The sequence below is a fragment of the Tursiops truncatus genome, chromosome X (assembly GCF_011762595.2).
Source record: "Tursiops truncatus isolate mTurTru1 chromosome X, mTurTru1.mat.Y, whole genome shotgun sequence".
NCBI lineage: Eukaryota > Metazoa > Chordata > Mammalia > Artiodactyla > Delphinidae > Tursiops > Tursiops truncatus.
Genome location: NC_047055.1, coordinates 43,060,240 through 43,075,723, shown reverse-complemented (window position 1 = coordinate 43,075,723; position 15,484 = coordinate 43,060,240).

The following is a 15,484-nucleotide window of genomic DNA, read 5'->3' as shown; positions in this document are numbered from 1 at the left end:
CTGACATTACATACTTCTTCCAGACAATAGGAGATGAGAAGAGTTTATTGCTTGAGTTATCATGGAGGTTAATGAAAACATTTACCAAAAATTCAGAACTATGAAGGGTAAATATATTATTCAATGAGAAAAATGGGGACACTATGGTTGACCTCCAAGAGCCTTCCTAAAATAAGAATGGCTCTCAGTTTTTACATGCCATGAGTGGTGTAAATATTACTTTCTTTTGTTGTACAAGGATTCCTTTTATAAGCTCTTGTATAATGACCACAGTCTCCTTTTTGTCAAGGAGTGATGATCCACATTTCATAGATCAGGAAATCAAGAACATAAACGATGTTACAGAAAAAGGACTAGAAATAAGTAACCTTTTATTCATGCAAATCTCAGTTATAAGTTCACATAGTGAAGCCAGAAATGTCAACCGGATGTCTAGATTACAGAAAGTCAGCACTAGTCTTTGCTGAGCTTTGAATACTATTTTTTTAAATCCTATTAATACAAAAGACTCAGGACACCTTTTACCTTAATTTATAAAGTTTTATCTGCTAATACATGAACAGTGTTTACAAGAGAAAAGAAACCTATTTTTCATTCGACTCTGAAAAAAAATTCACTAGTTCAAAAATCTCATTGTCAAAATTACACAGCAAGCATAGAAAAACATAATTTCCTACTGCAGGATTTTTCTTGGAATTAAATATTTTAATTTTAATGCAATCACCAATATGAGATTGAATGACAATATATTTGCTTGTGGGTAATATAAATTCAGACCACACCAACTGAGAACAAAATTAGATTGCCTTCATTCTTATTTAAGGGCTGTCTGACAAAAACATAGTCTCACTCTGAATACTCTCTATTAAATTCTCAAAATAAATATGACTGAATACAAAGCATCCTTGTTCTCCCATTGAGACAGTACATTTTCATGCACTGGAAACAGAAATGATTTGGCAGAAGGCATGAGGGCAGGGTGTTACCTTATTTTTTTTTCACTTTTAACATCTTTATTGGAGTATAATTGCTTTACAATGGTGTGTTAGTTTCTGCTTTATAACAAAGTGAATCAGCTATATGTATACATATATCCCCATATCCCCTCCTGCTTGAGCCTCCCTCCCGCCCTCCCTATCCCAACCCTCTAGGTCTTCAAAAACCATCGAGCTGATTTCCCTGTGTTATGCAGCTGCTTTCCACTGGCTATCCATTTTACATTTGGTAGTGTATATATGTCCATGCCACTCTCTCACTTCGTCCCAGATTACCCTTCCCCCTCCCCATGTCCTCAAGTCCATTCGCTATGTCTGCGTCTCTATTCTTGTCCTGCCCCTAGGTTCCTCAGACCATTTATTTTAGATTCCATACACACGTGTTAGCATACAGTATTTGTTTCTGTCTTACTTCACTCTATATGACAGACTCTAGGTCCATCCATCTCAGAAGAAATAACTCAATTTGACTTCTTCTTATGGCAGAGTAATATTCCAATGTATATATGTGCCAAAACTTCTTTATCCATTCATCTGTCGATGGACACTTAGGTTACTTCCACGTTCTGGATATTGTAAATAGTGCTGTGAGGAACATTGTGGTACATGACTCTTTTTGAATTATGGTTTACTCAGGGTATATGCCCAATACTGGGATTGATGGGTCATATGGTAATTCTATTTTTAGTTTTTTTTGTTTGTTTGGTTGGTTTTTTTTGCGGTACACAGGCCTCTCACTGTTGTGGCCTCTCCCATTGCAGAGTACAGGCTCCGGACGCGCAGGCTCAGCGGCCATGGCTCACGGGCCCAGCCGCTCTGCGGCATGTGGGATCTTCCCGGACTGGGGCACGAACCCGCATCCCCTGCATCGGCAGGCGGACTCTCAACCACTGCGCCGCCAGGGAAGCCCTATTTTTAGTTTTTTAAGGAACCTCCATACTGTTATCCATAGGGGCTGAATCATTTCCCACCAACAGTGTGGGAGGGTTCCCTTTTCTCCACACCCTCTCCAGCATTTGTTGTTTCTAGAGTTTTTGATAATGGCCATTATGACCAGTGTGAGGTGATACCTCATTGTGGTTTTGATTTGCATTTCTCTAATGATTAGTGATGTTCAGCATCCTTTCATGTGTTTGTTGGTAATCTGTATATCTTCTTTGGAGAAATGTCGATTTAGGTCTTCTGCCCATTTTTGGATAGGGTTGTTTGCTTTTCTTATATTGAGCTGCATGAGCTGCTTGTATATTGTGGAGATTAATCCTTTGTCAGTTGCTTCGTTTTGCAAATATTTTCTCCCATTCTGAGGTTTGTTTTTTCATCTTGTTTATGATTTTCTTTGCTGTGAAAAAGCTTTTAAGTTTCATTAGGTCCTATTTGTTTATTTTTGGTTTTATTTCCATTTCTCTAGGAGATGGGTCAAAAATGATCTTGCTGTGAGGTATGTCATAGAGTGTTCTTCCTATGTTTTCCTCTAAGAGTTTTATAGTGTTTGGCCTTACATTTAGGTATTTAATCCATTTTGAGTTTATTGGTGTGTATGGTGTTAGGGAGTATTCCAATTTCATTCTTTTACAGGTAGCTGTCCAGTTTTCCTAGCACCACTTATTGAAGAGACTGCTTTTTCTCCATTGTATACTCTTGCCTCCTTTACCAAAGATAAGGTGATCATATGTGCATCGGTTTATCTCTGGGCTTTCTATCCTGTTCCATTAATCTATATTTCTGTTTTTGTGCCAGTACCATACTGTCTTGATTACTGTAGCTTTGTAGTATAGTCTGAAGTCAGGGAGCTTGATCCTCCAGCTCCATTTTGCTTTCTCAAGAATGCTTTGGCTCTTTGGGGTCTTTTGTGTTTCCATACAAATTGTGAAATTTTTTCTTCTAGTTCTGTGAAAATGCCGTTGGTAGTTTGATAGGGATTGCTTTAAATCTATAGATTGTTTTGTGTAGTATAGTCATTTTCACAATGTTGATTCTTCCAATCCAAGAACATGGTATATCTCTCCATCTGTATGTATCATCTTTAATTTCTTTCATCAGTGTCTTATACTTTTCTGCATACAGATCTTTTTTCTCCCTAGGTAGGTTTATTCCTAGGTATTTTATTATTTTTGTTGCAATGGTAAATGGGAGTGTTTCCTTAACTTCTGTTTCTGAACTTTCGTTGTTAGTGTATAGGAATGCAAGAGATTTCTGTGCATTAATTTTGTATCCTGCTACTTTACCAAATTCATTGATTAGTTCTAGTAGTTTTCTGGTAGCATCCTTAGGACTCTCTATGTATAGTATCATGTCATCTGCAAACAGTGACAGTTTTACTCCTTCTTTTATGATTTGGATTCCTTTTATTTCTTTTTCTTCTCTGATTGCTGTGGCTAAAACTTCCAAAACTATGTTGAATAATAGTGGTGAGAGTGCGCAACTTGGTCTTGTTCTGGATCTTAGTGGAAATGGTTTCGATTTTTCACCATTGAGAACGATGTTGGCTGTGGGTTTGTCATATATGGACTTTATTATGTTGAGGTAAGTTCCCTCTATGCCAACTTTCTGGAGAGTTTTTATCATAAATGAGCATTGAATTTTGTCAAGAACTTTTTCTGCATCTATTGAGATGATCATATGGTTTTTATCCTTCAATTTGCTAATATAGTGTATTATGTTGATTGATTTGTGTATATTGAAGAATCCTTGCATTCCTGGGATAAAACCCACTTGATCATGGTGTATGATCCTTTTAATGTGCTATTGGATTCTGTTTGCCAGTATTTTGTTGAGGATTTTTGCATCTATATTCATCAGTGATATTGGCCTGTAGTTTACTTTTTGGGGGACATCTTTGGTTTTGGTATCATGGAGATGGTGGCTTCATAGAATGTATTTGGGAATGTTCCTCCCTCTGTTGTATTTTGGAAGAGTTTGAGAATGATAGCTGTTAGGTCTTCTCAAAATGTTTGATGGAATTCACCTGTGAAGCCATGTGGTCCTGGGCTTTTGTTTGTTGGAAGATTTTTAATCACAGTTTCCATTTCAGTGCTTGTGATTGGTCTGTTCATATTTTCTATTTCTTCCTGGTTCAGTCTTGGAAGATTGTACTGTTCTAAGAATTTGTCCATTTCTTCCAGGTTGTCTGTTTTATTGGCATATAGTTGCTTATAGTTATCTCTCATGATCCTTTGTATTTCTGCAGTGTCAGTTGTTACTTCTCCTTTTCATTTTGAATTCTGTTCGTTTGAGTCATCTCTCTTTTTTTCTTGATGAGTCTGCTAATGGTTTATCAATTTTATCTTCTCAAAGAACCAGGTTTTAGTTTTATTGATCTTTGCTATTGTTTCCTTCTTTTTTTCATTTATTTCTAATCTGATCTTTATGATTTCTTTCCTTCTGTGAACTTTGGGGTTTTTTTTTTTTTTTGTTCTTTTGTCTCTGATTGCTTTAGGTGTAACGTTAAGTTTTTTATTTAAGATGTTTCTTGAGGTAGGATTGTATTGCTATAATCTTCCCTCTTAGAACTGCTTTTTCTGCATCCCATCGGTTGTGGGTCATAACGTCTTCATTGCCATTTGTCTCTAGGTATTTTTTGATTTCCTCTTTGATATCTTCAGTGATGTCTTGGTTATTTAGTAATGTATTGGTTAGGCTTCATGTGTTTGTATTTTTACAGTGTTTTTACTGTAATTGATATCTAGTCTCATAACATTGTGTTCAGAAAAGATACATGATAGGATTTCAATTTTCTTAAATTTACTGAGGCTTGATTTGTGACCCAAGATATGATCTATCCTGGAGAATGTTCCATGTGCACTTGAGAAGAAAGTGTGTTCTGTTGTTTTTGGATGAAATGTCCTATAAATATCAATTAAGTACATCTGGTCTAATGTGTCATTTAAAGCTTGTGTTTCCTTATATATTTCCATTTTGGATGATCTGTCCATTGGTGAAAGTGAGGTCTTAAAGTCCCCTACTATGATTGTGTTACTGTCAATTTCCCCTTTTATGGCTGTTAGCATTTGCCTTATGTATTGAGGTGCTCCTATGTTGGTTGCATAAATATTTACAGTTGTTATATCTTCTTCTTGGATGACCTGTTGATCATTATTTAGTATTCTTCTTTGTCTCTTGTCTTTATTTTAAAGTCTATTTTGTCTGATATGAGAATTGTTACTCCAGCTTTCTTTTGATTTCCATTTGCCTGGAATATCTTTTTCCATCCCCTCACTTTCTGTGTGTATGTGTTCCTATGTCTTAAGTGAGTCTCTTGTAGACAGCATACATATGGTTTTGTTTTTGTATCCATTCAGTGAGCCTGTGTCTTTTGGCTGGAGCATTTAATCCATTTACATTTAAGGTAGTTATCGATATGTATGTTCCTATTACCACTTTTTAATTGTTTTGGGTTTGTTATTGTAGGTCTTTTCCTTCTCTTGTGTTTCCTGCCTAAAGAAGTTCCTTTAGCATTTGCTGTAAAGTTGGTTTGGTGGTACTGAATTCTCTTAACTTTTGCTTGTCTGTAAAGTTTTTAATTTTTCTTTCGAATCTGAATGAGATCCTTGCTGGGTAGGGTAACCTTGGTTGTAGGCTTTTCCCTTTCATCACTTTAAATATGTCCTGCCACTCTCTTCTGGCTTGCAGAATTTCTGCTGAAACATCAGCTGTTAACCTTATGGGGGTTTCCTTGTATTTTATTTGTTTCTTTTCCCTGCTGCTTTTAATATTTTTTCTTTGTATTTAATTTTTGATAGTTTGATTAATATGTGTCTTGGTGTGGTTCTCTTTGGATTTATCCTGTATCAGGCTCTCTGTGCTTCCTGGACTTGATTGACTATTTCCTTTCCCATATTAAAGAAGTTTTCAACTATAATCTCTTCAAATATTTTCTCAGTCCCTTTCTTTTCATCTTCTTCTTCTGGGACCCCTATGATTCGAATGTTGGTGCATTTAATGTTGTCCCAGAAGTCTCTGACACTGTCCTCGATTATTTTCATTCTTTTTTCTTTATTCTGCTCTGCTGCAGTTATTTCCACTACTCTCTTCCAGGTCACTTATCTGTTCTTCTGCCTCAGTTATTCTGCTATTGATTCCTTCTAGAATATTTTTTAATTCATTTATTGTGTTGTTCATCTTTGTTTGTTTGCTCTTTAGTTCTACTAGGTCCTTGTTAAACGTTTCTTGTGTTTTCTCCATTCTATTTCCAAGATTTTGGATCATCTTTACTATCATTACTCTGAATTCTTTTTCAGGTAGACTGCCTATTTCCTCTTCATTTGTTTGGTCTGGTGGGTTTTTACCTTGCTACTTCATCTGCTGTGCTTTTCTCTGTCTTCTCATTTTGTTTAACTTACTGTGTTGGGGGTCTCCTTTCGCAGGCTGCATGTTCATAGTTCCCGTTATTCTTGGTGTATACCCCCAGTGGGTGAGGTTGGTTCAGTGGCTTGTGTGGGCTTCCTGATGGAGGGGACTGGTGCCTATGTTCTGGTGGTTAAGGATTGTTCTCTTCCTTCTGCTGGGCAGGGCCATGTCCAGGGTTTTTTTTGGGGGTGTCCATGAACTTAGTTTGACTTTAGGCAGCCTGTCTGTTAATGGGTGTGGTTGTGTTCCTGTCTTGCTAGTTGCTTGGCATGGGCATCCAGCACTGGAGCTTACTGGCCATTGGGTGGTGCTGGGTCTTAGTGTTGAGATGGATATATATGGGAGAGCTGTCACTGATTGATATTACATGGGGCCGGCTGTTTTCTTGTGGCCCAGTATCCTAGACTCAGCCCTCCCATCTTGGAGGCTCAGGCCCAACACCAGCCAGAGCACCAAAACCCTGCCAGCTGCACGTCTTGGAAGAAAAGGAAGAAAAGAAAAAGAAAACTGAACAGATAGAACCCCAAACCAATGGTAAAAGCAAAACTAAACAGACAAAATCACACAAAGAAACATACACACAAACACTCACAAAAAGAGAAAAAGGTAAAGAAATTAAAAATTAAAAATTTGAAAAATTAAAAAATAAAACAAAATTTTAAAAGTTAAAAAAATATTAATAAAAGAAGAGGATGATAGCAATGAGACCAATAAACAAATCCACCAGTGATAGCAAGCACTAAAAACTAAACTAAGATAAACTTAAAACTAAAAACAATTCAGACACAGAAAGCAAACCCCAAGTCTACATTTGCTCCCAAAGTCTGCTGCCTCAATTTTGGGAACATTCTTTGTCTATTCAGGTATTCCACAGATGCAGGGTTTATCAAGTTGACTGTGAGTATTTAATCCACTGCTCCTGAGGTTGCATGGAAAAATTTCCCTTTCTTTTCTTTGTTCACACATCTCCTGGGGTTCAGCTTGGATTTTGGTTCCACCTCTGAGTGTAGGCCACGCTCAGGCGTCTGTTCCCTGCCCAGACAGGAGGGGGTTAAAGCAGTGGCTCATTAGGTCTTTCTTGCTCACTCAGGCCGGGGAGAGGGAGGGGTATGGTAGTCATAATTGGAATACAGGGTGAGCCTGCAGCAGCAGAGGCCAACATGACATTGCAACAGCCTGAAGTGTGCCATGTTGTTTCCCGGGGAAGTTGTCCCTAGATCACAGGACCCTGGCAGTGGCGTGCTGTACAGGCTCCCAGGGGGGTGTGGGTAGTGACCTGCACTTGCACACAGGATTCTTGCTGGCAATGGTGGCAGCATTAGCAGTCCATGGCCATCTGGGATCCAAGCTGATAGCTGTGGCTCAGGCCCGTCTCTGGACCTCACTTAGTCAGTGCTTTGCCATCTGTGGGCACACAGAGCAGGAATCCCCTCTCCTTGTGTACCCGGAAACAATGGTCTCTTGCCTCTCTGGCAGGTCCAGACTTTTTCCTGGGCTCCCTCTGGGCTAGGTGTGGTGCACTAGCCCCTTTCAGGCAGTCTTCTCACAGCCAGCCGTAGTCCTCTCCCTGAGGTCTGACCTCCGAAGCCTGAGCCTCAGCTCCCAGCCCTCACCCGCCCCACTGGGTGAGCAGATCAGCATCTCAGGTTCATGAGTGCTGGTTGGCACCGATCCTCTGTGTGGGAATCTCTCCACTTTTCCCTCTGCAGCCCTGTTGCTGCGCTTTCCCCCATGGCTCTGAAGCTTCACTCCCGCACTCCCCATCCTCACCAGTGAAGGTGGTTCTAGTGTGTGGAAAACTTTCCTCCTTCACAGCTCTCTCCCAGAGGTGCAGGTCCCGTCCCTATTCTTTTGTCTCTGTTTTTTTTTTTTTCCCCTACCCAGGTATATGGGGATTTTCTTGCCTTTTTGGACGTCTGAGTTCTTCTGTCAGCATTCAGTAGGTGTTCTGTAGGAGTTCTTCCACATGTAGATGTATTTTTGATGTATTTGTGGGAAGGAAGGTGATCTCCACATCTTACTCCTCTTCCATCTTGAAGGTCTCCCCCCAGGGTGTTACTTCATAGTGAAGAGGTAAATGTCCACAATGAAAAGGCAATAGACTTTTTACTTGAAATATTAACTTATACATTGAGCACTAAACAGAGAATTCCAATTTGATTACCTTCTAGCACAGTAGTGCCCAAAGTTGCTCACTCTGCACTCAGAGGAGCAAAACTACATAGGGCTTTTATCTCTGTATAACTTGTGTGGCTGTCCTCATTGGCTCCCACTGCACCTGGCTTTGCTTAGTCCAGCACCCTCCATCTGTCCCCTTGAGACTATACAGTATCTCAGGGTGGCATTTCCCTCAATCCAACTATTCTCCCTCATGAGGTTTTGGTTATATGGGTGTTTGTAGGGTGGTGTTTGTAGGCCAGGGTCAGTGGTGGCTTACTTGAGCCTGTGGCACCAGGTTGCTGTCTGCACTGGTGACTGCTGAAGTGTGATAGATGTTGGCTGTGACCTTTTTCTTTGTCTCCACCCTTTGCATCAATGCAGTGTTTTCATAGATAGTTAATTACATCTTTATTACTACATGCACATATGTAATATTTTATCATATGTACATATGAATGGAAAGTAATAACAAAAGAAATAGATATTGCTTAGCAGCAAAAATCCTGCTAACAGAATTTTTATGAAGATCAGATGAACTATAGAAAATATCTGGCACATACTAGGCCTGTAAGAAATGTTAGTCCCAGAGTCCTCCCTTCCATAAATGAGGAGATTCTGATGTAAAATAAATAGCATAACTATAATAAAGGGCATATGTATATTTATCCACAAGACATGAAATGTACACACATTTAAGGGCTGTGGTGCTATTTTGTTGTTTTTGTTGTTGTATATGTTTCCTGATGGAGTTTGGAAGAGGATAGAATATTTGTGCCATGTCTTTTTATTATTTAATGAGTTATCCTATCTGATTCTTTACTCTTCAGTTTAACACCAGAAACACACACACACTGACTCCACTCACGTAGAAAGGAATTGTAGTCATCTTTCTCCAAGTGAACCCGTCCTGTAGGTAGTTGGAAATGAGAATCTGGGGATCAGAGAGAAGAGTGGGATGGACAAAAGGACTCAAGCTAACAGTGCCCTACGTAGGTGTGCTGAATAAGTTAATTGTTGTGAAAGACTCAGTTTTGTGAATCATTACCAACAAGTGAAACTGTACATACACTTTCAGTTTCATATATATATGAAATTTTCAAGTATATTTAGGACTATTAATTGCACATCGTCTTTGTTTCTCTTTGCAAAAATTGATACATTTTCTTTGTAGTAAAGGTAACCTATTGAGATGATCTCCACCTGCTGGTCAGAACCAGAACGACATCTCTCAATATCTCTGGGAGGCGGCTAGGTAAAGATTCTGGGAGGGAGGGGTCTCTGGTCTGACCCACCAACCAGGGCTTGCTGGAAGCTTGAATGGCACAGACAGGCCTTACAGTATCAGATGCTGCCTGGTTCTCTTGAGCTCTGCACAGGATGTTCCACCCCTACCTCATGTAGAGAAAGCAGCCAGAGTGAGGGTCTCTGGGGGAATGTATATCTGTGTGTCCGTGGCTATTTTTGGTTATATCCTTTTAGACACAATGCTTTATATATGTATTTACACATACACATAGGTGTATTATCAACAACAATTGGGATTATATTGTTCATACATCATGTAATCCTTTTTTTTAATTCAACAATTAACTGTGAATTCCTTTTCAGACCAGGAGATTTATATGAAATGTTTCTGAGATTGGATTATAACAAGTCTTTTTCCTGTTTTCAAAAGTGTATCTCATTCATTTTACTCAATTATAAAACTAATGTATGTTTGTAATTGGTAGAAATCAAAAGATAAAGATATGTATATGTAGAAAATGAAATGATCCTATATCTACCTCATTTCCCTCTGCTGAGATACCCTTTGTCAGTAGTGTGGAACACATTCTGCAGATGCTTTTCTCAAATATATATGTATACAATACATGCAGATGTACAAGATGTATGAGCAGATGTACACATATTTTTTGTGTGTGGGAATGGGATTACAGCAAACATTATCATGCAATTTACCTTTTTTTTAGCTAAGGATAAAATTACCAAAACTTTAATTTGTATATTTATTGTTGGTATCTTTTCATAAGCTTAATCACAATCCTATAGTTTTCATTTACTTATATCTGTATCCTAGTTCAAGAGGGTTCCTGGCATATAAAGTGTTTTCTGAGGTGTATGTGGATAATTTCCTTTCCAATTTTTCATACATTTTTTTTTCTTTTTGCGGTACGCGGGCCTCTCACTGTTGTGGCTTCTCCCGCTGCGGAGCACAGGCTCCAGACGCGCAGGCTCAGCGGCCATGGCTCACGGGCCCAGCGGCTCCGCGGCATGTGGGATCTTCCCAGACCGGGGCACGAACCCGTATCCCCTGCATCGGCAGGCGGACTCTCAACCACTGCGCCACCAGGGAAGCCCTTTCATACATCTTTTAATCTTTCAATATCATTGATTTTTATAATGAAGAAATCAGTACAGTTCATTGTTAATGTTTTGAAGGAGTGTTTTGAAATGTTTTTATTGCTGAATTAAGGAATTAATCATGATTTTGTTTTACATAGTTTCATAACCTCCATTCAAAGTAGAATTTGCTCATTTTGCCAGATGATTATTTTTTCCATTGGAAAATAAAAGTAAAATTGGAGGTCAGTGCCATCTGGTGACCAAATCCAAAATTGCAGCTTGGCATCATTTTTTAGCAATAGGCCTACAAGAGAGACAGGGAAAGAGGACTTTTTCTTTCTTTCTTCTTTTTCTTTTAAATAAATTTATTTATTTATTTATTTTTGTCTGTGTTGGGTCTTCATTGCGCACGGGCTTTCTCTAGTTGCAGTAAGCTGGGGCTACTTTTAGTTGCGGTGCACGGGCTTCTCATTGCGGTGGCTTCTCTTCTTGTGGAGCACAGGCTCTAGACGTGTGGCCTTCAGTAGTTTTGGCACACAAGCTCAGTAGTTGTGCCACACGGGCTTAGTTGCTCCACGGCATGTAGAATCTTCCAGGACCAGCGCTCGAACTCGTGTCCCCTGCATTGGCAGGCGGGTTCCTAACCACTGCGCCACCAGGCAAGTCCCAGGTCTTTCTCTGTGAAAGCACACTGGAGGAAACTTTCTGGGATTTATATGGCAAAGGAAATGTTAAATGGTGATGCAGACAGAACCCATGGATATTAACTTCTTTGACAGGAAGTTTTCTTTGGCCCTTCTCTCAAATTAAAAAAGTGCATGTATGTGTGTAGTTATAAATCTGTGTAACTTTTTAACTTTACAATATATTTAACATATTTTAATGTCCTAAATATATATTTTTCAGCATCACTTTTTAAATTTTTTATTGGAGTATAATTGATTTACAATGTTGTGTTCGTTTCAGGTATACAGCAAAGTGAATCGGTTATACATATACATATATCCACTCTTTTTAAGATTCTTTTCCCATATAGGTCATTACAGAGTACTGAGTTCTCTGTGCTATAGAGTAGGTCATTATTAGCTATCTATTTTATATATAATAGTGTGTATATGCCAATCCCAATCTCCCAGTTTATCCCTCCACCACCCCCTTCCGCCTGGTAACCATAAGTTTGTTTTCTACAACTGTGCCTCTATTTCTGTTTTGTAAATAATTTCATTTGTACCATGTTTTTTATATTCCACATATAAGAAATATCATACGATATTTGTCTTTCCCTGTCTGACTTCACTCAGTATGACAATCTCTAGGTCTATCCACATTGCTGCAAATGGCATTATTCCGTTCTTTTTTATGGCTGAGCAATATTCCACTGTATATATGTACATCTTCTTTATCCACTCCTCTGAGCATTACTTTTTTTTAAATCTTTATTGAAGTATAATTGCTTTAAAATGGTGTGTCAGTTACTGCTTTATAACAAAGTGAATCAGTAATACATATACATATGTTCCCATATCTCTTCCCTCTTGCATCTCCCATCCTCCCACACGGTCTATCCCACCCTACTAGGTGGTCACAAAGCACCGAGCTGATCTCCCTGTGCTATGCGGCTGTCTCGCACTAGCATTCTATTTTACGTTTTGTACTGTATATATGTCCATGCCACTCTCTCACTTTGTCACAGCTTACCCTTCCACCTTCCCATATCCTCAAGTCCATTCTCTAGTAGGTCTGTGTCTTTATTCCCGTCTTACCCCTAGATTCTTCATGACATTTTTTTCTTAGATTCCATATACATGTGTTAGCATATGGTATTTTTCTTTCTCTTTCTGACTTACTTCACTCTGTATGACAGACTCTAGGTCCATCCACCTCACTACAAACAACTCAATTTCATTTCTTTTTACGGCTAACATTCCATTGTATATATGTGCCACATCTTCTTTATCCATTCACCTGATGATGGACACTTAGGTAGTTTCCATCTCCTGGCTATTGTAAATACAGCTGCAATGAACATTTTGGTACATGACACTTTTTGTATTATGGTTTTCTCAGGGAGTATGCCCAGTACTGGGATTGCTGGGTCACATGGTAGTTCTATTTGTAGTTTTTTAAGGAACCTCCAGACTGTTCTCCATAGTGGCTGTAACAATTCACATTCCCACCAGCAGTGCAAGAGTGTTCCCTTTTCTCCACACCCTCTCCAGCATTTATTGTTTCTAGATTTTTTGATGATGGCCATTCTGACCGGTGTGAGATAATATCTCATTGTAGCTTTGATTTGCATTTCTCTAATGATTAATGATGTTGAGCATTCTTTCATGTGTTTGTTGGCAGTCTGTATATCTTCTTTGGAGAAATCTCTATTTACGTCTTCTGCCCATTTTTGGATTGGGTTCTTTGATTTTTTTTTGTAATTGAGCTGCATGAGCTGCTTGTAAATTTTGGAGATTAATCCTTTGTCAGTTGCTTCATTTGCAAATATTTTCTCCCTTTCTGAGGGTTGTCTTTTGGTCTTGTTTATGGTTTCCTTTGTTGTGCAAAAGCTTTGAAGTTTCATTAGGTCCCATTTGTTTATTTTTGTTTTTATTTCCATTTCTCTAGGAGGTGGGTCAAAAAGGATCTTGCTGTGATTTATGTCATAGAGTGTTCTGCCTATGTTTTCCTCTAAGAGTTTGATAGTGTTTGGCCTTATATTTAGGTCTTTAATCCATTTTGAGCTTATTTTTGTGTATGGTGTTAGGGAGTGATCTAATCTCATACTTTTACATGTACCTGTCCAGTTTTCCCAGCACCACTTATTGAAGATGCTGTCCTTTCTGCACTGTATATTCCTGCCTCCTTTATCAAAGATAAGGTCACCATATGTGCATGGGTTTATCTCTGGGCTTTCTATCCTGTTCCATTGATCTATCTTTCTGTTTTTGTGCCAGTACCATACTGTATTGATTACTGTAGCTTTGTAGTATAGTATGAAGACAGGGAGCCTGATTCCTCCAGCTCCGCTTTTCGTTCTCAAGATTGCTTTGGCTATTCGGGATCTTTTGGGTTTCCATACAAATTGTAAATTTTTTTGTTCTAGTTTTGTGAAAAATGCCAGTGGTTGTTTGATAGGGCTTGCATTGAATCTGTAGATTGCTTTGAGTAGTAGAGTCATTTTCACAATGTTGATTCTTCCAATCCAAGAACATGGTATATCTCTCCATCTATTTGTATCATCTTTAATTTCTTTCATCAGTGCCTTATAATTTTCTGCATACAGGTCTTTTGTCTCCTTAGGTAGGTTTATTCCTAGATATTTTATTCTTTTTGTTGCAGTGGTAAATGGGAGTGTTTTGTTGATTTCACTTTCATATTTTTCATCATTGGTGTATAGGAATGCCAGAGATTTCTGTGCATTAATTTTGTATCCTGCTACTTTACCAAATTCATTGATTAGCTCTAGTAGGTTTCTGGTAGCATCTTTAGGATTCTCTATGTATAGTATCATGACATCTGCAAACAGTGACAGCTTTACTTCTTCTTTTCCGATTTGGATTCATTTTATTTCCTTTTCTTCTCTGATTGCTGTGGCTAAAGCTTCCAAAACTAAGTTGAATAAGAGTGGTGAGAGTGGGCAACCTTGTCTTGTTCCTGATCTTAGTGGAAATGCTCTCAGTTTTTCACCATTGAGGACGATGTTGGCTGTGGGTTTGTCATATGGCCTTTATTATGTTGAGGAAAGTTCCCTCTATGCCTACTTTCTGGAGGGTTTTTGTTATAAATGGGTGTTGAAGTTTGTCGAAAGATTTCTCTGCATCTATTGAGATGACCATATAGTTTTTCTCCATCAGTTTGTTAATATGGTGTATCACATTGAGTGATTTGCATATATTGAAGAATCCTTGCATTCCTGGAATAAACCCTACTTGATCATGGTGTTTGATTCTTTTAATATGCTCTTGGATTCTGTTTGCTAGTATTTTGTTGAGAATTTTTGCATCTATGTGTATCAGTGATATTGGCCTGAAGTTTTCTTTCTTTGTGACATCCTTGTCTGGTTGTGGTATCAGGGTGATGGTGGCCTCGTAGAATGAGTTTGGGAGTGTTCCTCCCTCTGCTATATTATGGAAGAGTTTGAGAAGGATAGGTGTTACTCTTCTCTAAATATTTGATAGAATTCGCCTGTGAAGCCATCTGGTCCTGCATTTTTATTTGTTGGAAGATTTTTAATCACAGTTTCAATTTCAGTGCTTGTGATTGGTCTGTTCATATTTTTTATTTCTTCCTGATTCAGTCTTGGCAGGTTGTGCATTTCGAAGAATTTGTCCATTTCCTCCAGGTTGTCTATTTCATTGGCATAGAGTTGCTTGTAGTAATCTCTCATGATCTTTTGTATTTCTGCAGTGTCAGTTGTTACTTCTCCTTTTTCATTTCTAATTCTATTGATTTGAGTCTTCTCCCTTTTTTTCTTCATGAGTCTGGCTAATGGTTTATGAATTTTGTTTATCTTCTCAAAGAACCAGCTTTTAGCTTTATTGATCTTTGCTATCATTTCCTTTATTTCTTTTTCATTTATTTCTGATCTGATCTTTATGATTTCTTTCCTTCTGCTAACTTTGGGTTTTTTTTTGTTCTTCTTTCTCTAA